Source organism: Odocoileus virginianus, unplaced genomic scaffold, assembly GCF_023699985.2.
Source record: "Odocoileus virginianus isolate 20LAN1187 ecotype Illinois unplaced genomic scaffold, Ovbor_1.2 Unplaced_Contig_101, whole genome shotgun sequence".
Taxonomy (NCBI): Eukaryota; Metazoa; Chordata; class Mammalia; order Artiodactyla; family Cervidae; genus Odocoileus; species Odocoileus virginianus.
This window is the reverse complement of record NW_027224418.1, coordinates 18517-43941: the sequence shown is the minus strand read 5'-3', so window position 1 is coordinate 43941 and position 25425 is coordinate 18517. Positions and strand designations below refer to the sequence as shown.

Below are 25425 nucleotides of genomic sequence, written 5' to 3'. Positions count from 1 at the left end.
ATCAGCCATGGGTGTACATGTGTTCCCATCCTGACCCTCCCTCCCACCTCCCTCCCCATCTCATCCCTCAGGGTCATCCCAGTGCACCAGCCCTGAGCACCCTGTCTCATGCATCAAATCTGGACTGGTGACCTATAGAACATTATTCAAGAGATCAGAATACCAGACCCACCTGACCTTCCTCCTGAGAAACCTGTATGCAGGTCAAGAAGCAATGGTTAGAACCAGACATGGAACAACCGACTGGTTCCTAAATTTGGAAAGGACTATGGCAAGGCTGTATATTTTCACTCTGCTTATTTAACTTATATGTAGTGTAAGTACATCATGAGAAATGCTGGGCTGGATGAAGCACAAGCTGGAAACAAGATTGCCAGGAGAAATATCAGTAACCTCAGATATGCAGATGACACCACCCTTATGACAGAAAGCAAAGAGAACTAAAGAGCCTCTTGATGAAAGTGAAAGAGAGAGTGAATAAGTTGGCTTAAAACTCAACACTCGAAAAACTTAAGATCATGGCATCTGTCCTATCACTTCATGGCAAATAGATGGGGAAACAATGGAAACAGTGACAGACTTTATTTTCTTGGGCTCCACAATCACTGCAGATGGTGACTGTAGCCTCAAAATTAAAGGACACTTACTCCTTGGAAGAAAAGCTATGACCAACCTAGACAGAAAATAAAGAAGCTGAGACATTACTTTGCCAATAAAGGTCCATATAGTCAAAGCTATGGTTTTCCAGTAGTCATATATGGATGTGAGAGTTGGACCATAAAGAAATCTGAGCACCGAAGAATTGATGCTTTTGAACTGTGAGAAGAACTTTTGAGAAGACTCTTGAGAGTCCCTTGGACTGCAAGGAGATTCAACCAGTCAATCTTAAAGGAAATCAATCCTGAATATTCATTGGAAGGACTGATGCTGAAGGTGAAGCTCCAATACTTTGGCCACCTGATGTGAGCCTAATGCACCTAACTGACTCTGATGCCAGGAATAGACCCTGATGCTGGGAAAGATTGAAGGTAGGAAGAGAAGGGGATGACAGAAGATGAGATGGTTGGATGGCATCACCAAGTCAATGGACAGGAGTTTGAGCTAGCTCCAGGAGCTGGTGATGGACAGGGAAATCTGGCGTGTTGCAGTCCATGGGGTCACAAAGAGTTGGACGTGACTGAGTGACTGAACTGAACTGATGGAATATTATATAATTAAGCAATCTTGAATTTCTGTATTGCAAAATTATTGTCCTTTGTCTTTTACTTCATACTTCTAAGAACTTAATGACTATAATTTTGGACTTACTACACCGTCAGCTATTTGGAATCAAACTGAATTTTAGATCAAGCTTAATCATTTCGTTAAGATTTTATTTTACAACTAAAACCTGGTACAATGCACCCATGAGTATAATGTATTTGAAAATAATCACCATCAGGGACACTACACCCTTGAATAGGAAGGGAAATAGCACAATATGGAATTGTTTTGTTAACTTCAGTTTTCAGTCATTTTGTGATACATACCAAAAATACTCGAATAAGCTTTGGAATGTAAAAACACTGTTCTAATGATTTTAATTGTAGTTAACCAATCTATACTTAATATGGTTTGCATTCTTGTTGAGGAATAACATTGTGATAAATAGGTTCTCTGTGTCCTGAAATCTATACAAAGCATTTGGAGACTTGGCACTGATAGTTTGCATTTAATCTTTCTGTGCTCTTGCTTCGCTATCAATAAAATAGGAATAGGGACTGGGGTCTGCGGGGAGACTACTTACGTGTTATATGGACTATGTAATATGAGTAACAAGAGCATGGATAAATATAAGCTGAACGACAACTGTCTTCCACACCATTCTGTCATAGAAGTTCATTGTGAAGTTCACTCTGATGAAAAACCTTGGAAGTTTTGAAGAGAAAATGTAGACTGAGAAGTAGTAAGGAAGGAGCTGTGCAAAAAAAAAAAAGAAAACATATATACACACAAAAAAACACCACTGTTTTAGGATAATCTGATACTAGGGGTACACTGTGCAAGTTCCTCGCTGTAAAATATCTTCCCTGATAATAATTGATTTTAAAGTTATTCTCATCTTTTTAGACTGCCTCAACATCCAGCAAGAAGAAGCTCATCTGATTAATGGACATCTTACTTGAAAATGCCAATAATTTATTAGCCACCAGAAAGATAAATTAATAAAATATCTTTCCTTTCACTCTTTTAGCTGAAAATAGCTACTCTGTGAGAATGCAAATACTGATTCAGGGAAGGGAAAGGGTGAGAGGTCCTTTTAGAGCACAGAATCCTTCTGGAATAAGCTTTAATCATGGAGTTCTCTGTGAGGTACTCAAGTAAGATTGCATGTGGAAGCTGGAAAGCCAGGAGAAAGAGAATGCAGATAATGCCAAGGACATATTTTGCCTAGTTTAAAGCCTAAGTTGTCTAGTTGATATTAAAGCCAAGTTAAGTAGCTCTTTTCCTTCATATACAAAGGGTCTCTTATGTTAAGAAAATAATTCAATTAGAATAAATATGTTTCTACAGGAAGTACTATTTTAACATGATGTTGCAAAGAGGAGGCATCATAAACACCAAGCATCTGTTCTTAAAGTTTCCAGTTGCCTATACATATAAAATCCCTTTGAGCTAACCAGAGGTGCTATCAAAATGCTTTACTATGTCTAATTATCAAAGGCAACAAATGACAACAAATGTTTATGTATTCATGGATCTAAGAAAATAGGCTAAAGTTTGATTTTCATAAAAGAACTAAAATCATTTTTCCCCACAAAATCACCAATACCAGCACTACATATTAATTTTTATACAAATGGTTTCCTGAGTTTATTCATAATAATATGTACTTTAGGACAATAGATTGTTCAGTCTACCTGGGCAAATCTGGTGTTTTTTTTCTTTGAGAAAAAAATATTATTACAATATCCTCTCTTTTTGAGAACAACAATAAAACCTCCAAATTTATTATTAAATACTATCAAGAACCATCAACTAGAAAGAAAAGCAATATAAAATAATTGTTCATGAATCCATTAGAAATCAAAGTATTTTAAAGTCTCAAAGAAAGGATTTGCTTTTATTGGTTAAGTATTTATAGAAACCCCATAAACAAATGTCCCATTCACATCTGCTTTTGTTGCTCTAGAGTTCTAGCCAAAAAGGACACGATTATGCATCCCTACTTGGGTTCCTTCTGCAGAATGAAGGTGTAATGTGAAGCTTTCCCTTATAATAAGGTCGCTCCCTACTACTGTTGTTAAGCCACCGTGTTTGAATTTTCCAGAAGAAAACACAATTATTGGGAAAATCCACTAGCATCTATATCTTTTATACCATTTCAACTTTCACTGAGTGATGAGGAATCATGCTGTTTTTTGCTTATTTCTGACCATGTTCCTTTCATGAAAGGAGTGTATGACACAACCTTTTTGAGCAAACTCATTGAAAAATTAAGATCATCTACTTAAAAAAAAAAAAGCTATTGCTTATGTAAAGACAAAGTTATTTTGTGATCATTTTCATTTTCCAACTTTACTTACTCTAATTCTACTACTACAAAAGCATATATAGAAATTATATCTCTGTTCTGAAAAGTTAAACACCAAAATCACATCTCTAAGTTTGTCATATCAATTCTGATAAGAAGGCATTACAGCACAAACAAGAGGAAAATAAGTCAATATAATGACACAAGTACTTCCAGTAATAAAGCAAAATGAAAGAAAAAGCTGAACTGGGGCAAAGAAATCCACAAGATATGATCTCAGTGTCTTTCTAAATAATATCTTCCACATAATATTAAGACGTTCTTTAATGTCTTTCAACTATTGCAAAAGACATCTCAAAATATGGACACATACTTTTATATATCACACAAATGAAACAGACCTTTGTGTGTGGAATATACATCACTTACATTATAAAGAGAATTATGTATAGTTTCTTTTATTAAATACTGAAGTTACAAGTCTTCTAGCCTAAACTGTACACTTCAGAGCTCAGTAATCACCCCTCTCTGAACTAAACAAAATAAAATACACAGTAAACCGTAAAACAAGCACACATAAGTAGATCACTTATATTCACTAAAGAAAAGTGTAATATCCTCAAGTTTACATTCATGAGTTCTTTCTGTCAGTAGTTGTAGCAGCAGCAGTAGTAGTAACGGTATTTAAAGTAGTAGTAATGGTATTTTCTCCAACAACACAAAAGGATTCTTTCAAATTCAATCATTTAGAGAAAACAATACATACTACGCAGTGGTTCTGAATCATGAAATTTAATAATAGGACCAATTTGGCCAGATCTTTTTATTATAAATATTATTTTAAAATGTGTTCAAATTTTATGCATATCATTAATATTACTTCCTATTTAAAAAGACAGTTTATCTTCTTGAAGTATAACTATTATATAGTATTATCTAAAGTTTACTGAAATGCATTATAACTATATCATGTGTGCTAAGCTCACAAGTTCATTACAGTAATATTTCAACTATATAACCATAGGATTAAAGATAAATATGCTACTCTGTAATTCAAAGCACAGGGAAATAAAAAAAAACAAGAGTGTAGTTCATTATAAAAGGACAGATGATAATTAAATCCAATTGGTTAACTTCAAAGTCAGTTTACATAACATCAAGGTAGTGCCAACACCATATACTTTATTTTCAAAGGTTTAACTATGACCTATTTAGTAGATTATAATACCAATATAATACCTTTGGCTAAAATTTCTTCACTTGTACTACAATTCCATTCGATGTAAAATTTACAGAAGCCTTTATTTCTAGATGAGGCCATTTATGGACAATATACAGGTCTGTCAGCACACATTATCTATGATTTAATTCTTCTGTAAAAACTTTGGCATCAACCATATTAGGATTTCACATAGGAGCACAAATGATTTTTGCTCTGGCCCAAAACTACTATGTTTACATTTTAGTAACTACAGAGAGTCAAATGAATGGAGTTTACACATAATGACAGGCTTCTACGATTTCTTTTTTGCTTTCCTTAAAAAAAAAAATAGACGTCTAACCTTTCAGGATCTAATGTTAAAAAATACTGACATTGTTTGGCATTATACTATTATACTTGCATCTTGACTCTTGGTAATGATTCCCCAAAACATTATTTTACATAACCAGAAATCTGAAAGAAACTTTAGAAGTTAGTATGTAGAGAAGTTGGTAGGGCTTTGTAGACACAAATTATATACTTAAATAAATACTTGGACAACACTGAAAAGCAACATGGTATGAAAATTGTGGACCTACATATGTTTTTTTTAAAATCTCACTCCCCCTTAAAAAAAGGAAGCTTAATCAGAATATTCAAGTAATGTAGTAGAAAACAATGCCTTTGATATACTATTAGACAAAGAGCCACACAATCTTTTCTTCATCCAGTTTGGCTGAGGAACTCTAAAACTTTCAAAGGCCAGTTGATGTTCGCTTTTTCATGCTTCGTCGCTGAGCTAAGCTTGAAGCAGCAACAGGCTCTAGGACTGGTTGAAAAGTCTTGTGAGTCAGGGCAGAATATGTGGCGACCACTGTTCCCTAAAATAATGAGAAATATTACAAATTGAATAACAATCTCTGAAGGTAAGAAAACTTCCACATTGTATCATGAAAAATTTAACTAGATTAGAACTTTTTCCCCCAGGAAAGTAATTGAGAATCCATAATACTTACATTGATGCTCCTTTGATTAACATCTGACTACTTATATATTTTTATTTCAATAAATATGCTCCTTACAAATTTTTAAAACACTAAAATGTATTTTTTTTCAGTCTTTCAAAACTCATAAAATTTGTTTTTAAATATCTTTTTAAATTTATTTTTCATAGGAATTGTATATATTTAAGGCATACAACATGTTATCTTGATATACACAGTAAAATGACTACAGTCAAGCTAATTTAATATATGTCCTCTTCACATAGTTATCATTTTTGTGTGTGATAAGAGTACCTGGCAACTACTCTTAGCAAATTTCCAGCATTCAGTATATTATTATTTATTACCTGTACTTAACATCAGGTTTCACACTAGACCTCTAGGCTTACCCATGCTACATAACTGTAACTTTGTATACCTTGACCAATATCTCCCCATTTCGAACTTCTCCCTGTCTACTGGTAACCACTATTCTACTCTCTGCTTTCACATATTTGTTTTTTTTTTTTAGACTCCACATATAAGAGAGATGATGTATTTTTTTTCTTTCCGGGTCTACAGTATTTCACTTATCATAATGTCTTTGGGTTCATCTCTGTTGTGGCAAATGACAAAGATCTTCTTTTAAAAAGTTGAACAATATTCCATTATATATAACATATTCCATACATACACACCCCCACCCCAAATTTCTTTATTCTCCGATAAATTTGAACTCCCATGATCATTCTAACAAGATTCAAAATGGCTAAGATATGAAAACACACCTTAGTATCCATCAACAGATAAATGGATAAACCACTAAGCTTCAAAATCTAGGCTCACTGTCTATAAGTATGGAAACTTGCACCAATGGCTATTAATTTAGGAACCAACAGACATCATTTTTTTTCCCATATGAAACCTGAATTTAGTCTGCACTAAGCCCCAGTGTATCTTAAAGCAAACCAAATATAATCAAGAAAATTTTATGTATCATCAGTAAGGCTGTATGTAAAGAAGGCTGTTAGTTTAAAAAGCAAGCCAAAAGAATCTATAAATATACTTTAAAAAATAAAGACACTATAAAGTAACTATATATGTCATCATTGAATGGCATGCAAGGCATAGCATTTAGAAGATGCTTAAAAGTATGTCGGTTTTACCTTAACAACATGTGATGTCCTATTTCTATTTGGCTGATCATCTGGCAACTGATCTCTGTGGGTTATCCACGAGTGTTTCAATACTTGCTCTGTAGTGTACCGCTGCTGTGGGTCCATATGTAGCATATGAGAAAGTAAATCCTAAATTGAAATGGAAAAAAATATATATATATATATACATACATACATACATACAAGAAACTACATACTATATATCATTAAAGGTTTTAGTAAAATACATAATTTCCCATTTCCTCAAAACATGAACATATTGACAGTTTGGAATCTGTTTAATTTGACCTGTCACTAGGGGAAAAATTTCCATATAACTGCACAGTTAACTGTTAAAAGAGAATGTTGAAACATACTTTTAAAAACATAGCATATACTTATTTATCATTCTAAAATGAAGAAATATCAATTTAGTGGAAGTGGAATGTGATCAGTAAGGGAGAAGGAAAATGTAAAGCATCAGGAGCTAATACCAGACTTCACTAGACAATCAAGAGGATAAAGGACCTATTGATCTTTGCTGGCAATCTGGGCCCGAAAGTACAAGGTTATCTGTATACAGACACAAATTCATAGAAGGGAGAGTCTCATGTTGATAATATACTCAGTAACTGATGGTTTTCTGTATAAAATACTAAAGAAAGCAAAACATGAATACAAGGTTAGCAGCTTACTGTTAACATAGCAGTAGTCAGAATATCATAAGTTTTTCATCAAAGTAAATGTGAATATGCTTATTTTCTCTATGCTGTAATATAAACTTCTGTAATATAATCTCATAGTAAAATAGAATTTTAAATCTATTAAAAGATATAACATTTAAAATTAAACAATCTCCATAAGCATCTATCATAGAAAGGAGAATTCAAGTCTCCTTAACAAGCATCTTCTAAAATAGAAACAAAAGTATTTGTTAAATTATTATCAATAGCAGAAGCAATGAGAAACTAAAGACTATGTAGTAATACCAGAATGTGAAGAATAGTGTAACTGATTGAAACTATGTAAAGGAGTAGAACAACCAATCAAAAAACTATTGGAAAAAGAATGTATAAACAGAAATAAATTTAAAATAATATTAAAAAGAATACAACAGTGAATTATATAAATAAAACAGACATAAATGAAAATCATAAAAATGATTAAAGTTCTAAGGACTTCTGATTCTGGCCAAGATGTAAAACTAGGAACTGAATTCACCCCCAACCCCCGCCTGAAACTCAGCGCCTCCAAAAAAAAAAACCCATAAAATGTAAGAAACAACAGTTTTCAAGAGATCAGATATTAGGCAATGAAGAAAAGTAATCCCTAAAAGATGGGAAACAAATCAAGTAAGCCCTATGATTGCTCAAGCTTAGAACCATGAAAAGAGTTTTCATGATGTCAGGTAGGTAAGGAAAATTCAGGTAGAGCCTGGCAGATTCCCTGTGTTAAAGAGACAGAAGTGGGAATCAGGGGCAGAGAGAGAACCCTTGTGGGGGTCTCTTTCAAGTGTTTTCATTGCAAACCATATGTGGTTAAAAACAACAACAACAACCAAACAAAACAGAAGTCATGGGGGGAAGCATATGCAAGGATTAGAGGGAAAAGGGAGTCCATGTAAGGTGAGGTATAGTGCCTATTCCCACCAGTCAGACGGGAAAACCTCAAATTCATGAAGTATTTGTTAGAGAAATGGAAAGAAACCTGCTTGAGTAGTGGTGACTATTCCTAGGTTAAACACTGCTCTAGTCCTGCCTAAAATATCTTAAAAGGAAAACCCAGAAGTAACACATTGTTTCCCCTAATTTAACTGCGGTCCAGAAAACAGTTAAAGATTAGCAATTCAAAAGCATTTAGCACTCACCGAGGTAAAATTCACTATGTTGTGCTTCTTACCCAAAATTATAAGGCATATAAGAGAAGGAAAATAGAATGCATAATGAAACAAAAATCAGTCAAAATTGACCCACAGCTGACATATATGTTCAGAAGTTAAGTAGAGAGACATAGAAGATATAAAACAAATAACAAATGAAACTAAAATGTGAGACCAAAAAAAATGGACCAAATAAGATTAAAGGCACATTTATTATGGCAGGTAAAAAGATTGGTAAAGACACAGCAATAGACACTATAAAAAAGTATAAAACAAAAAAGCAAAAGAGCAGAGCATCAGTGAGCTATGGGACAACTTCAACTGAAAAAGTACACAAACACAATTGGAGTCTCAGAAGGTAAGAGGGAAGAAAAGAATGTTTGAAGGAATAATGCCAATAAAATTACCAAATTTTATGGAAACTATGAATCCACAGATCTAAGAAGCTAAGTGAACCCCAAGTACAAGAAATAAAGAAGATTACATCAAGGAACATCAAACCAAATTGCTCAAAACCCAAGACAGAAAATTTTAAAAGCTGAGAAAAGAAGAAGGCTTGTTAAATACAATGAAACAAAGATAAAAATAAAAGCCCAATAGGCTGCCCTATGCATCAAGCTGCCCTGAGATATGACCCTGCTCACCAGTGGTGGTGTGCCAGTCCTAGGTTTCCCCAGGTCCTGCAGACAGCCACCCTGGCCCCTGGCACTACCCACGAGCAAGCCAGCACCAGCTCCAGGACCACTGGGGCCAAACAGACAGTCATGCCAGGACTGAGCTCTGCTCAACAGTGGGCCAGCAACAACCACATGACACAGGGCCTGGCAGCCAACTGGACTGGAAGCCAGCCTGGCCACCAGTATGCCCGGAGTAGGTGGTTTTATAATAAGAGAAGGACCCACACAGTACACATATGGGTCATGTGTAGGATATGTAGCTCTGGTGAATGGAATGGAGTATGCTGATTGACACCACAGGCTATCTGCTATGTAATTCCATTTTTTTAAGATGAGCAAACATAACTGACCTACTTGACAAATAAAAATAGATACAGAGAACTGGGCAAAATGAGGAGACAAAGGAATATGCTCCAAACCAAAGAACAAGATAAAACTCAGAAGAACTAAACACAGTAGAGGAGAACAATCTATCCAACAAAGAATTCAAGGTAATGATCATAAAAATGCTCAATGAACATGGGAGAATAATGGATGAACATGGAAAGACGTCTAACAAAGAGTTACAAAATATAAAGAAGAACCAAATGGAACTGAAGAATACAATAACTGGAAAAATAAACTAGAAGGAATCAAGAGTACATCACATGATACAAAGAAACAGATAAGTGAACTGAAAGATAGAATAATGGAAACCACCTAAGCTGAACAGAAAAAAAGGAATTTAAGAAATGAGGATAACTTTTTGGAACAATACCAAGAGTAATAATATATGCATTATATGGGTCCTGGAATGAGAAGAGAGAAAGGCACAGAGAATTTATTTGAAAAAATAATAGTTGAGAATGTCCCCTCCCTGGAAATGTAAATGGACACCCAGGACAAGAAAGCAACAGAGTCCAAAACAAGGTGAACCAAGAGAGACTTTCACCAAGCCTCACAATAACTAAAATGGCAAAATTATAGATGGAGAATCTTAAACATGGCAAGAGAAAAGCAACCAGTTATATACAAGGAAATTCTTGTATATACATAAGACTTTCAGTTGACTTTTCAGCAGACCCTGCAAACCAGGAGTGCCACAATATATTTAAAGTGATGAAAGGACAAAAAATACAACCAAGACTACTATACCCAGCAAGGCTATCTTCAGATCTGAACTGGAGAGAATGTTTTACATAGAAGCAAGGACTAAGAGAGTTTAGTACCACTAGACCAACAGCTCTCCAAGAAATGCTAAAGGGATTTCTCTAAGTAGAAAAGATAAGACCCAAACTAGAAATATAATAATCACAGAAGGTAAAATCTCACCAGTAAAGGAAAATGTAAAGATCAATCACTTATAAAAGTACAAGGAAGGTTAAAAGACAAAAGTGGTAAAATACACACATAAACTAAGAAATACACACAAAACACATGCAAAATATGATGCTTAAAAACATTAAAGGTAAGAGCAGTAAAAATGCAGGGTTTTTAGATAAGTTCAAACTTAAGAGATAATCAACTGACAACAATCATATATATTGTGAAACAAAAATATCATGGCAAGAAAGCAAAAATGTGTAATAAATGACACACACATACACAAAGGAGAGACAGAGATAGAGAAAGGAATCCAAATATAACACTAATTATAGTCATCAAATCACAAGGGAAGACAGCAAAAGATGAAGATAAAAGGACAAAAACAACCAGAAAAAAATTGGCAAGATAGCAGTGAGCACCTACTGATAATTATTTAAAATGTAAATGTTGCAATCAAAAGACATAGCAAGGGGCTGAATGACTAAAAAACAAGATCCATCTATATGCTGACTCTAAGAGACTCACTTCAGATGTAAACACTGACAAAAACTTAATGTGAAGGGATAAAAAAAGTATTTTATCCAGTTGGTAACAAAAGAAAGCTGGAAATTCCAGAAAGAAGGCAGAGGAGTAGGTGGATGTGGAGTACATCTTTCTCCACAGATGCATCAAGAATATACCTTCAGATGCAGAAGATCTCACACAACACCAGCTGAGAGCAGGCAGGATCCCCTGACCACTAGAAAGGAATACACAAATTCACACAAATATCAGAAGGATGAAGGAAGGAAGGGAAAAAGAGGAGAGTGAGCAGGACTGGACCTGCACCTGGAGGGTGAGGGAATTGAAGCAGGGGTCAGATCCCCACATCAGAGCAATTGTTTGGGACAGAGGAGAAGCATTTGAGGCTGTTGGAGAGTGGAAGCAGCTGATCTGTGACAGTCTGAATGGAGTGAGAACCACACAGACAATCCTTGCTGCAGCCCTATGTACCCTGGGCAGGGACCCAAGTCCCCTGGAACACATGGTAGTGGGGAACTGGGGTGTAGGGATTGGAAACCAATCCCAGGGCAAGGGCTGCTGTGATTGTGGTGAAAAGGCCTGAGGGGAAGTAAGGAGGAGATTGTAGTGGGGAATGCCTTTGGAGGAAAGCTGGGCAGCCATGGAGGCAAAGTGATACTGCTGAGTAATGTGCAGACAGTGGAGCCATCAATGTAGCCTCTCTCCCCTCACATGCCAGTGCTGGCAGCTGACTAACAAAGACCCCAGAGATGGTGGCCCTTTAAGTGCTTGACAAGCTGAGCAATAAATATCCCAACCTGGGAGACCCTTGAGAGCCTGCTGCACAAGCAACAGAGAAGGACCAACCAGGGAGGCCCTTGGAATGTCAGCTGCCAGAGGCTAGAAAAAGACTCTAATATTGCCACAGCTGTAGAACCTCAGGCTGCCAGCGTTCCTGCATACTTGGTGCCAACAGGGTCCCTGTGATCCAAGTGCTGCACCACCTCCACATCTGGTCCTCATTGGGCAAGTAAGTCCTGCAGGTCAGCCTCAGGAACAAGCTCTTGTGGATGACTCACATGCAGAGGTAGAGATAAAACCACATTGAACTCCGGGGGCAGTGGGGCTAAGGAAGAGGATCAAAAACCTTCCCACCAGCTGTACAAGCTACAGACGAAATCCACACAATCAACTAGGACAATGTGAGTTCCCACAAAAGAAAACCATTAGCTCTGGCAGCTGTGGATACTGGAGGCAATAACACAAGTGGTAGGTCCAGATTAGAGTCTGAGCTGCCCCCACAGCAGGCCTAAAGACCAGCCCATTATTAGAGGACACTCTCGGGATGAGGAGGTGAACTGTGATGCACAGTGAGGGAAAGGACTGTCAGCTGTGAAAAATATTTATTATTATTTTTATATTTTGATTTGTTCCATAGTTGGTTCTGGATTTTTGTTCTTTTTTCTTCTCTTTTGCTGTGGCTATTGACTTTATTTTTACTATTAATCCTATTCAAGCTTTTTAAAACATTTTTTAATCACACATTTTATTTCCTTTATATACTTCTACGGCTATGTGGCTTTCTGCACTTCTATGGACTTTATTCTTCTAAACTTTTTTGTTCTTGTTGTTTTTGTTTGCTTTTCTTACTGTTCTTGATGTAGTTATATATATATATATATATATATATATATATATATATATACACTTCTATTTAACACAGCTTTTCTACTGTTTTCTTTTCTTCCTTTTCATTCTTTATTTCACCACATTTGTTAATTTGTTTTGTTTACTTTATTCCCCAGTTGGCACTCTGCTTTGGTTTTGTTTTCTGGTTTGCATTTTAGTTTTATTTTTAATTGATCAACAACATTTTTGGTTTCCTTTGCTCAGCAGGTCACTCTCTTGTACTTTCTTTTCTTTGGATTGTTTTGGTTTGGTTTGTGTGTGTACGTGTGTGTGTGTGTGTGTGTTTGGTTCCCTGGCCAGAGATCAAGTTTGAGCCTTTGGAGGGAGTGCTGTCCACTATGCTAGACAGCCAGAGAACTCCTGACCCAAGGGAGTATTAATAAGTGAGAACTCCTATGAAGGCCTCCACCTGATAAGACTTGGTATCACCCAAATGCTGGAAGCACACAGAGCAGGATACCACATGCAAATAAGGAAGACAAAAACACAAACTCTATCATCAGCAGACAGGCTTCCCATAAGAACCCCAAAACATAGCCCCTCACTCAGCCCTGCACATGAGAAGGGAAAAAAAAAAATATCTCCTCCCACCAGAATGCAAGCACAAGTCCGTCCCAACACAAAACCTACCCAAACTACTGGACCAACCTCACCCACTGAAGGCAGAGACCCAGAAGAAAAAGGAATATGACCCTAAAACTTGAGAAAAGGAGAACTCAGACAATGTTAGAAATAAAATGAAAAGACAGAGAAAATTGAAGGAACACGGTAAAAACTCACAAGACCAAATAAACAAAGAGAAAACAGGCAAACTACCTGAAAAACAATCCAGAGGGATGATAGTAAAGATGTTCCAAAACTCTGAAAACAGAATGGAGAAAATGCAAAAAATAATTAACACACTTAAACAAGGACCTAGAAGAAATAAAGAATAAACAAACAGAGAGGGACTATAAAATTATAGAAATCAAAACTACTCTAGAAGGATCAACAGCAGAATAACTGAGACATAAGAATGGATAAGTGAGCTGGAAGACAGAATTGTGGAAGTAACTCTGCTGAACAGAAGAATAAAGGTAAAAGAATGATAGAATGAAAAGAACTGAGGATAGTTTCAGAGACCTCTGGGACAATATTAAATGGACCAACATTCGAATTATAGAAGTCCCAGAAGAAGAAGAGAAAAAGAAAGAATCAAAAAAAAATTTTCTGGAGATTATAGTCAAAAACTTCCCTAACATAAGAAAGGAAATAGTCACTCAAATCCAGGAAGTACACAGAGTCTCATACAGGATAAACACAAGAAAAAACATGTTGAGACACATACTAATCAAACTAACAAAGACTAAACACAAAGAAATAATATTAAAGGCAGGAAGGGAAAAGCAACAAACAACATGCAAGGGAAACCCCATAAGATTAACAGCTGATCTTTCAGCAGAAACTCTGGAGACCAGCAGAAAATGGCAGGATATATTTAAAGTGAAAGTGAAAGTCACTCAGTCCTGTCCGACTCTTTGTGACCCCATGGACTATACAGTCCATGGAATTCTCCAGGCCAGAATATGGAGTGGGTAGCCATTCCCTTCTCCAGGGGATCTTCCCAATCCATAGATCTAAACCAGGTCTCCTGCATTGCAGGTGTTTTCTTTACCAGCTGAGCCATGAGGGAAGCCCCTCATGGGGCTTAAAGTACTGAAAGGGAAAAATCAACAAGCAAGATTATCCAGCAAATATCTAATTAAAAATTCATGGAAACACCAAAAGTTTTACAGACAAATAAGGGTTAAGAGAAATTAGCACCACCAATCAGCTTTACAAGAAATGTGAAAGGGACTTCTATAGGCAGGAAACACAGAAGAAGGAAAAGATATGCAAAAACAAAACAAAGTCAATTAAGGAAAATCCAAGAGAAACATACGTATCAGTAATTACTTTAAACATAAGTGGATTAAAGGCTCAAACCAAAAGACACAGACTAGCTGAATGGGACCAAAAGACACAGACTGGCTGAATGGATACAAAAACAAGACCCATATATATGCTGCTGTCTACAAGAGACCCATTTCAGACCTAGAGACACATACAGACTGAAAGTGAGAGGGATGGAAAAAGATATTCCATGCAAATGGAAATAAAAGAAAGAAGTGGCAATTCTCATATCAGACAAAATAGACTTTAAAATAAAGAATATTATAAGAGATAAGAAAGACACTACACAATGACCAAGATTCAATCCAAGAAGATGTAACAACTGCAAATATTTATGCACCCAACACAGGAGCATACACACCTCAACACAAGAAAACACTAATAGACTTAAAAGGGAAGACTGACAGTAACACAATAATAGCCTGGTATTATAGTGGGACTTTAACAAGCCACTTAAACCATTTGACAGATCATCAAAACAGAAAAGTAACAAAGGAACACAAGCTTTAAATGACACATTAGACTAGATGGACTTACTGATTTCTTTAGGACATTCCATTCAAACAAAAAGAATATACTCTCTTTTCAAGTAAACCTGGAACATTCTCCAGGATAGATCACATCTTGCATCACATATCAAGCATCAGCAAATTTAAGAAAATTGAAATTATATCAAGCATCTTTTCAGACCACAATGCTATGAGACAAAATAGTACAGGAAAAAAAAAAAAAACACTGTAAGAAAAAGGACATAAGAGGTTAAGCAATATGTTTCTAAACAGTGAACAGGCTACTGAATAAATTTAAAAAGGGAAATCACAAACTTCCTAGAAACAAATTACAATGAAAACATGATGACTCAAAATCTATCAATTCAGTTCAGTTTAGTCAGTCAGTCCTGTCTGACTCTTTGTGACCCCATGGACTGCAGTACACCAGGCCTCCCTATCCATCATAAACTCCAGGAGTTTACTCAAACTCATGTCCATTGAGTTGGTGATGTCATCCAACCATCTCATTCTCTGTCGTCCCCTTCTCCTCCTGCCTTCAATCTTTCCCAGCATCAGGGTCTTTTCAAAGGAGTCAGTTCTTCACATCAAGTGGCCAAAGTATTGGAGTTTCAGCTTCAGCATCAGCTCTTCCAATGAATATTCAGGACTGATTTCCTTTAGGATGGACTGGCTGGATCTCCTTGAAGTCCAAGGGACTCTCAAGAGTCTTCTCCAACACCACAGTTCAAAAGCATCAATTTTTCAGCACTCAGCTTTCTTTATAATCCAACTCTCACATCCGTACATGACTACTGGAAAAACCAAAGCTTTGACTACATGGGTGTTCATTGGCAAAGTAATGTCTCTGCTATGCTCTCTAGGCTGGTCATAAATTTTCTTCCAATAAGCAAGTGTCCTTTACTTTTATGGTCGTAGTTACGATCTGGAGTGATTTTGCCCCCCCCCAATAAAGTCTGTCACTGATCCCATTGTTTCCCCATCTATTTGCCATGAAGTGATGGAACGTAATGCCATGATTTTAGTTTTCTGAACGTTGACTTAAAAAAGATAACTTTTTCACTCTCCTCTTTCACTCTTTCTTTTCTCCTCTTTTTTTTTCTCTTTTCTCCTTTTTTTTTTTTTTCACTCTTCTTTTCTCGTCTTTCAACAGACTCTTTAGTTGTTCACTTTCTGCCATAAGGGTGGTGTTATCTGCATATCTGAGGTTACTGATATTTCTCCTGGTAATCTTGATTCCAGCGTGTGCTTCATCCAGTCCAATATTTCTCATGATGTACTCTGCAAGTAAGTTAAGTAAGTAGAGTGACAATAAACAGCCTTGACGTACTCCTTTTCCCAATTTGGAACCAGTCTGTTGTTCCACATCCAATTCTAAGTGTTGCTTCCTGACCTGCATACAGATTTCTCAAGATGTAGGTCAGGTGGTCTGGTATTCCCATCTCTTTCAGAATTTTCCAGTTTTCAGTGATCCACACAGTCAAAGGCTTTGGCATAATCAATAAAGCAGAAGTAGATATTTTTCTGGAACTCTCTTGCTTTTTCGATGATCCAGTAGATGTTGGCAATTTGATCTCTGGTTCCTCTGTCTTTTCTAAATCCAGCTTGAACATCTGGAAGTTCATGGTTCACGTACTGTTGAAGCCTGGCTTGGAGAATTTTGAGCATTACTTTGCTAGCGTGTGCTGCTGCTGCTGCTAAGTCGTGTCAGCCGTATCTGACTCTGTGCGACTCCATAGACAGCAGCCCACCAGGCTCCGCCGTCCCTGGGATTCTTCAGGCAAGAACACTGGAGTGGGTTGCCATTTCCTTCTCCAATGCATGAAAGTGAAAAGTGAAAGTGAAGTCGCTCAGTCATGTCCAACTCTGTTACCCCATGGACTGCAGCCTACCAGGGTCCTCTGTCCATGGGATTTTCCAGGAAGAGTATTGAAGTGGGTTGCCATTGCCTTCTCCTGCTAGCGTGTGAGATGAGTGCAATTGTGCAGTAGTTTGAGCACTCTTTGGCCTTCCTTTCTTTGGGACTGGAATGAAAACTGACCATTTCCAGTCCTGTGGCCACTGACGAGTTTCCCAGATTTGCTGGCATATTGAGTGCAGCACTTTCACAGCATCATCTTTTAGGATTTGAAATAGTTCAATGGGAATTCCATCATCTCCACTAGCTTTGTTTGTAGTGATGCTGCTCACTTGACTTCATTTTCCTGGATGTCTGGCTCTAGATGAGTGATCCTACCATCGTGATTATCTGGGTCATGATCATCTTTTTAGTATAGTTCTTCTGTGTATTCCTGCCACCTCTTCTTAATATCTTCTGCTTCTGTTAGGTTGATACCATTTCTGTCCTTTATTGTGCCCATTTTTGCATGAAATGTTCCCTTGGTATCTCTAATTTTCTTGAAGAGATCTCTAGTCTTTCCCATTCTATTGTTTTTCTCTATTTCTTTGCATTGATTGCTGAGGAAGGCCTTCTTATCTCTCCTTGCTATTCTTTGGAACTCTGCATTCAAATGGGTGTATTTTTCCTTTTCTCCTTTGCCTTTTGCTTCTCTTATTTTCACAGCTATTTGTAAGGCCTCCTCAGACAACCATTTTGTCTTCTTGCATTTCTTTTTCTTGGGGATGGTCTTGATTTCTGCCTCCTGTTACCATGTCATGAACCTCCTATCCATATTTCTTCAGGCACTCTGTATCAGATCTAATCCCTTGAATCTATTTGTCACTTACACTGTATAATTGTAATGGATCTGATTTAGGTCATACCAGAATGGTCTAGTGGTTATCCCTACTTTCTTCAATTTAAGTCTGAATTTGGCAGTAAGGACCCAGGAGTCAAAATCAAAAGCAACTGCTTCTTAGAATAAAATGACAAACCATTAGCTAGACTCCTCAAATAAAAGGGGAGAACAATGAAGTTAACAAAATTAGAGACAAAAAAGAGGTTACAGGAGACAACACAGTCATACAAATGATTACAAGACATTATTACAAGAAAATATATGCCAATAAAATGGACAACCTGGAAGAAATGAAAAGATTCTTAGAAAAGTTCAACTTTCCAAGACTGAACCAGGAAGAAATAGAAATTATGAACAACCCAATCACAAGCACTGAAATTGAAACTGTGATAAAAAATCTTCCCCAAAACAAAAGCCCAGGGCCAGATGGCTTCACAGGTGAATTCTATCAAACATTAAAGAAGCACTATCACCTACTGTTCTGAAACCCTTCCAAAAACTTTCAGAGGAAGGCACACTTCCAAACTCATTCTATAAGGCCACCATCACCCTGATATCAAAATCAGACAAAGACATCATAAAAAATAAAATTATAGGCCAATATCACTGATGAACATAGATGCAAAAATCCTCAACAAAATTCTAGCAAACAGAATTCAACAACACATTAAAAAGATCATACACCATGATCAAGTCAGGTTTATCACAGGGATTCAAGGATTCTTCAAACACAAATCAATCAATTTGATACATCATATTAACAAACTGAAAGATAAAAGCCATAGTACTATCCCAATAGACACAGAAAAAGTTTTCAAGAAATTTCAGCACTCATTTATGATTAAAATCTCTTCAAAAATGGGCATATAAGGAACCTACCTCAACATAATAAAGGTTATATATGATAAACCCACAGCAAACATTATTCTCAATGGTGAAAAACTGAAACCATTTCCTCTAACATCAGGGAAAAGAAAAGGGTGCCCCTCTCTCCACTATTAATAACAAAGTTTTAGAAGTCCTACTAAGGCAATCAGAGAAGAATATGAAATAAAAGGAATCCAGATTGGAAAAGAAGATATAGAACTCTCCCTGTTTGCAGATGACATGAATACTGTACATAGAAAACCCTAAAGGTACTACCAGAAGATTACTAGAACTAATCAGTAAATTCAGTAAAGCCACAGGATACAAAAGCAATATATAGAAATCACTTGCATTCCTATACACAAACAATGAAAAGCCAGAAAGAGAAATTAAGGAATCAATTCCATTTACCATACCAACAAAACAATAAAATACCTAGTAATAAACCTACCTAAGGAGGCAAAAGAGCTGTACTCAGAAAACTACAAGACACTGATGAAAGAAATCAAAGATGACATAAACAGATGGAGAGATATTCCATGTTTCTGGTTGGGAAGAATAAATGTTGTGGAAATGACAATATTACCCAATGCAATCTACAGATTCAATGCAATCCCTATCAAACTACCAACAGCACTTTTCACAGAACTAGATGAAAATATTTCACAATTTGTATGGAAACACAAAGACCCTGAATAGCCAAAGGAATCTTGAGAAAGAAGAATGGAGCTGGAGGAATCAACTTTCCTGATTTCAGACTATACTACAAAGTTACAGTCATCAAGACAGTATGGTACTGCACAAAAACAGAAATATAGACCAGTGGAACAAGATAGAACGCCAGGAGATAAACCCATGCACCTATAGACAACTTATCTTTGACAAGGAAGGCAAGACTATACAGTGGATAAGGTAAGATCTCTTCAATACATGTTGCTGGGTAAACTGGACAGCCATGTGTAAAAGAATGATATCAGAACACTTCCTAATAAGATACACAAAGACAATGTCAAAATGGATTAAAGACCTAAATGTAAGACCAGCCTATTAGAAACTCTTAAAGAAGGACATTCTTTAAGGTAGAATATTCTGTGACATAAATCATAGCAAGATCTTCTATGATCTACCTCCTAGAGTAATGAAAATGACAACAAGAATAAACAAGTGGAACTGAATTAACCTTAAAAGCTCCAGCACAGCAAAAGAAATTAAACAAAGTGAAAAAAAAAACCCTCAAAATAGGAGAAAATAACTGCAAATGAAACAACTGACAGGATTAGTTTTCAAAATATACAAGCAGCTCATAAAATTCAATACCAGAAAAACAAAAAATCAATTAAAAAATGGGCAGAAGACCTAAACAGACATTTTTCCAAAGAAGACATACAGATGGCTAATAAACACATGAAAAAATGCTCAACATCACTCATTATTAGAGAAATGCAAATCAAAACTACAATGAGGTATCACCTCACACTGGTCAAAATGGCCATCATCAAAAAATCTACAAACAATAAATGCTGGAGAGAGTGTGGAGAAAAGAGAACCCTCTTGCATTGTTGGTGGGAATGTAAACTGATACAGCTGCTATGAAATGACAGTATGGAGATTCCTTAAAAAACTAGGAATAAAACTACCACCTGACCCAACAATCCCACTACTGGGCATATACCCTGAGAAAATCATAATTGAAAAAGACACATGTACCCCAATGTTCATTGCAACACTATTTACAATAGCTAGGTCATGGAAGCAACCTAGATGTCCATCAACAGATGAACCCATAAAGAAGTTGTATCATATATATACAGAGAAATACTACTCAGCCATAAAAAGGAATGCATTTGAGTCAGCTTTAATGAGGTAGATAAACCTAGAGCCTATTATACAAAGTTAAGTAAGTCAGAAAGAGGAAAATTTTGTATACTAATACATATATATGGAATTTAGAAAGATGGTACTGATGAACCTATTTGCAAAGCAGCAATGGAGATGCAGATATATAGAACAGATTTGTTGACACAGAGCAGGGAAGGAGAGGGTGGGACAAATGGAGAGAGTAGCAGGGAAACATATACATTATCATATGTAAAATAAATAGCCAGTGGGAATTTGCTGTATGACTCCGGGAGCTCAAACTGGCATGCTGTGATAACCTAGAGGGGTGAGATGGAGATTCAAGAGAAAGAGGACATATGTATATCTATGGCTGATTCATGTTGATTTATGGCAGAAACCAACACAATATTGTAAAGCAATTATTTTCAATTAAAAATAATTAAAATGTCAAAAAAAGTACCTAAGTTCTAATAAGTGCAAAAACTGTACTATTGATTAATCTTTTGAAAATGAATTTAGAAATGTAACCTAACTAGTGCCATTAGCCTATGAGGGCCTTGAAAATGTAAAAAGTCTTTAAGAACAGGCTAGAGTCCATGGGGTCACAAAGAGTTGGACACAACTTAAATGACTTAGCATACACACACAAGAAAACAACTATTAAAAAAAAAAAAACCATGTGGAGTCTAAACCACATGCACTAAACAACCAAGAGATCATCGAGGGAATAAAAAAATAACTAGAGACAAAGGAAAACAAAAACACAATCAACAATTCATAATCTATGGGCTATAAGGAAAGCAGTTAGTAAAGGGAAGTGTATAGTGATCCATGTGTAGAAAAGCAAGCAATAAAAATGGCCAACAATCTACCCTTACATTTAGAAGGATTAGAAAAGGAAGAAATGAATAAATTCTTAGAAAGGTACAACCTTCTGAGACTGAACCAGGAAAAAATAGAAAATATGAAGAGATCAATTACATGTGTAGGATCTGTTATTTAAAAACTCCCAACAAAATAGCAGTGATATTTTTCAAAGAACTAGAACAAATGATGGCAACAGGGCTGTAGCTCAGTGGTAGAGCACATGCTTTGCATGTATGAGGTCCTGGGTTCAATTCCCAGCATCTCCATTTAGGAGTTCTCCCTTATTGGGGGCCACTGGAAGAGACATTTAAAAACTCCCAACAAAATGCCCATGGTATTTTTCAAACAACTAGAACAAATGATGCTACTAAAATTTATATGGAACATAAAAGACCCAGAATTGCCAAAGCAATCCTGAGGGAAAAGAACAAAGCAGGAGGCATAACCCTCTCAGACTTCAGACAATACTACAAAGCTACAGTAATCAAAACATTGTGGTACTGGCACAAAAACAGACATACATATCAGTAGGACAGAACAGAAAGCACAGAAACAAATCCATACACCTATGGGAATTAATCTTTGACAGAAGAGTTAAGAATATACAATGGGGCAAAGACAGTCTCCACAGCAAGTGATGTTGGGAAAGCTGGACAGTCACACATAAATCAATGAAGTTAGAACATACCCTCACACCATACACATACATAAACTCAAAATGGCTTAAAGAATAAATGAACGACAAGACACCATAAAACTACTGAATGAGAACATAGGCAAAACATTCTATGACATAAATTGTACCAGTGTTTTCATAGGTCGGTCTCTCAAGGAAACAAAAATAAAAGCAAAATTACATGCATGTGACCTAATCAAACTTATAACCTTTTACATAGCAAAGGAAACCATAAAAAACAAAGACAACCTACAGACTGGAAGAAAATATTTGCAGATGATGTGGCCAAAAAGGCTTTAACTTCTAAAACATACAAACAGCTCCTACAATTTAGTAACAAAACAAATAACTCAAATGGAAAATGGGAAGAACACCTAAATAGAGTAGTCCACAACATTTTTGGCACCAGGGATCAATTTCATATAAGACGATTTTTCTACAGACCAGGGGTGGGAAGGATGGTTTGAGGATGATTCAAGTGCATTACATTTATTGTGCTTTATTTCTAATCTAATGCTGCTGCTGATCTGACAGGAGGTACCAGTCCGAGGTCTGGAGGTTGGGCACTCCTGCCTAAATAGAAATTTTTCCGAAGAAGACATGAAGATGGCCAACAGGCACATAAAAAGATACTCATCATCACTCATTATTAGATAAACACAAATCAAAACTAGAATAAGGTATTACCTCAAATAAGTCAGGATTAAAAAGTCTAAAAATAAATCCTAGAGAGGGTGTGGAAAAAAAAGAACCCTTATGCTGCTAATGAGAATACAAATTTGTGTAGCCATGATGGAAAATAGTACAAAGGTACTCAAAAAACTAAAAATAGGGGCACCATATGATTCAGCAATCCTGGGCACATACCCAAACAAAAGTATAACTCAAAAAGATACATTCACTTCTATGTTCATAATAGCACTATTTAAAATATCCAAGACAGGGAAGCAACCTAAGTGGCCATCAATAGATGAATGGCTAAAGAAGTAGTGGTACATATACACAACACAATATTACTCAGTCATAAAAAGAATGAAATATGCCATCTGCAGCAACATGGATGGACCTAGAGATTATCATGCTGAGTGAAAGTAAAGAGAAAGACAAATACCACATGATATCACTTATATGTGGAACCTAAAATAACAAAAGAAATTAACATATCCACGAAAAATTTGTGACTCACAAATACAGAGACTTCTGGTTTCCAAAGTAGGTGGGGCAGGGGAGGGAAGGATTGGGAGTTTGGAATTAACAAATGCAAACTACTGTAAATAGAATGGAAAAATAAGGTTCTACTACATAGCACAGGGAACTTCCTAGGGACTTCCCTGGTGGCCCAATGGTTGAGAATCTGCCTGCCAATGCATGGGACATGGGTTCAATCTTTGGGAAGATTCCACACGCCACAGAGCAACTTCATCTATGTGCCACACCTACTGAGCCTACACACTCTAAAGCCGTGTGCTCTGCAGCAAGAAAAGCCACTGCAAAGAGAAGCCCATGCACCACAACTGGAGAGTAGTCCCCACTCACTGCAACTAGAGAAAGTCTGCATGCAACAATGAAGACCCACCAGAGCCATAAATAAATATTTTTAAAAATCCTAAAGAGGCTACCAGGAAACAACTAGACCTCATCAATGAATTTGGTAAACCTGTATCATATAAAATGAATGTAAAGAAATCTCTTGCATTCCTATAAAACAACAACAGAATATCAGAAAGAGAAATCAAGGGAATAATCTCATTGGCCATCACATGAAAAATAATAAAATATGTAGGAGTAAACCTACTTAAGGAGGCAAAAACCTGTACTCCAATAACTATAAGAAACTGATGAAAGAAATGGAAGATGACACAAACAGATGGAAGGATATACAATGTTCTTAGAATGAATCAATACTGTGAAAACGACTATACTACCCAAGGCAATCTATAGATTCAATGCAATCCCTATCAAATTACCAATGGCATTTTTCACAGAACTAGGACAAAAAAATTTTAAATTTGTATGGAAACACAAAAGACCCCAAACAGCTCAAACCATCTTAATGGATCTGAAGCAATAACATGTCCTGATTTCAGGCTATACTACAATGCTATAATCTTCAAAACACTATGGTATGGGCACAAAAATGGACATATATTGGGTTTGCCAAAAAGTTCCTTGGAATTTTTCCGTAAGATGGTTCTAGTTGCACTTAGTTGTTTTTAACCTGACTTGAAACAATTTTATTAGATTATATTGCACAAGCTTTCATATTAGCAAGCATTAAAAAAATGGTGAATTTTTCTATAGCCATTTTAATATTGAAGAGAAGAAAAAGAAAAATTTTTGGCATATTAGGCTTTACTCTTTCAAGAATGGTAAAAATGCAACAGAAAAATTAAAAAAAAAAATTGGTGCAGTGTACAGAGATGGTAATGTGACTGAACACATCCAAAGTGGCATGTGAAGTTTCATGCTGGAGGTTTCTTGCTGGACGATGCTCCACAGTCAGGTAGACCAATTTAAGTTGATATCAAACTGAGACATTAATTGACAACAAGCAACATTAAACCACATGTGAGAGAGCCGACACACTCAAAATATCCAAATTAAATGTTGAAAATCATTTGCACCAACTTGGTTATATTAATTGCTTTGACGTTTGGGTTCCACATAGGTTAAATAAAAAAAAAAAAAAAAAAAAAAAACCCTTCTTGACCTTATTTCCACATGTGGTTCTCTACCAAAACATAATGAAAATGCTGCATTTTTAAAACAAATTGTGAAAGGTGATGAAAAGTGGATACTTTACAATAAAGTGTAACAGGAGACTGTGGGGCAAGTGAAATGACCCACCACCAACCATACCAAAGGCCCACTTTCATCCAAAGAAGGTGATGAAGGGAGTCCTCTATTATGAGTTCCTTCCAGAAAACCAAATAATTAATTCCAATAAGTACTGTTTCCAATGAGGCCAACTGAAAAGCACCTGTAATCAATCAACAGAAAACATATAATCTTCCATCAGGATAATGCAAAATGCATACTTCTTTGATGACCAGGAAAAACCCATTACAGTTTGGCTGGGAAGTTCTGATTC

General features: G+C 36.3%; 1 long non-coding RNA gene and 1 other non-coding gene across 2 annotated transcripts; one reads left to right on the top strand and one right to left on the bottom strand.

Annotated features, from left to right (window-relative positions):
* Positions 1-3956: 3956 nt before the first annotated feature.
* On the bottom strand, positions 3957-25297 carry LOC110129429 (uncharacterized). The gene is made up of 3 exons (XR_002311487.2): positions 25194-25297; positions 6865-7005; positions 3957-5596 (listed from the first exon to the last, which is right to left on the bottom strand). It is a non-coding gene; the product is annotated as an uncharacterized lncRNA (long non-coding RNA).
* Positions 21856-21924, top strand: TRNAA-UGC (transfer RNA alanine (anticodon UGC)). Its single transcript has one exon. It is a non-coding gene; the product is annotated as a tRNA-Ala (tRNA).
* Positions 25298-25425: the final 128 nt, after the last annotated feature.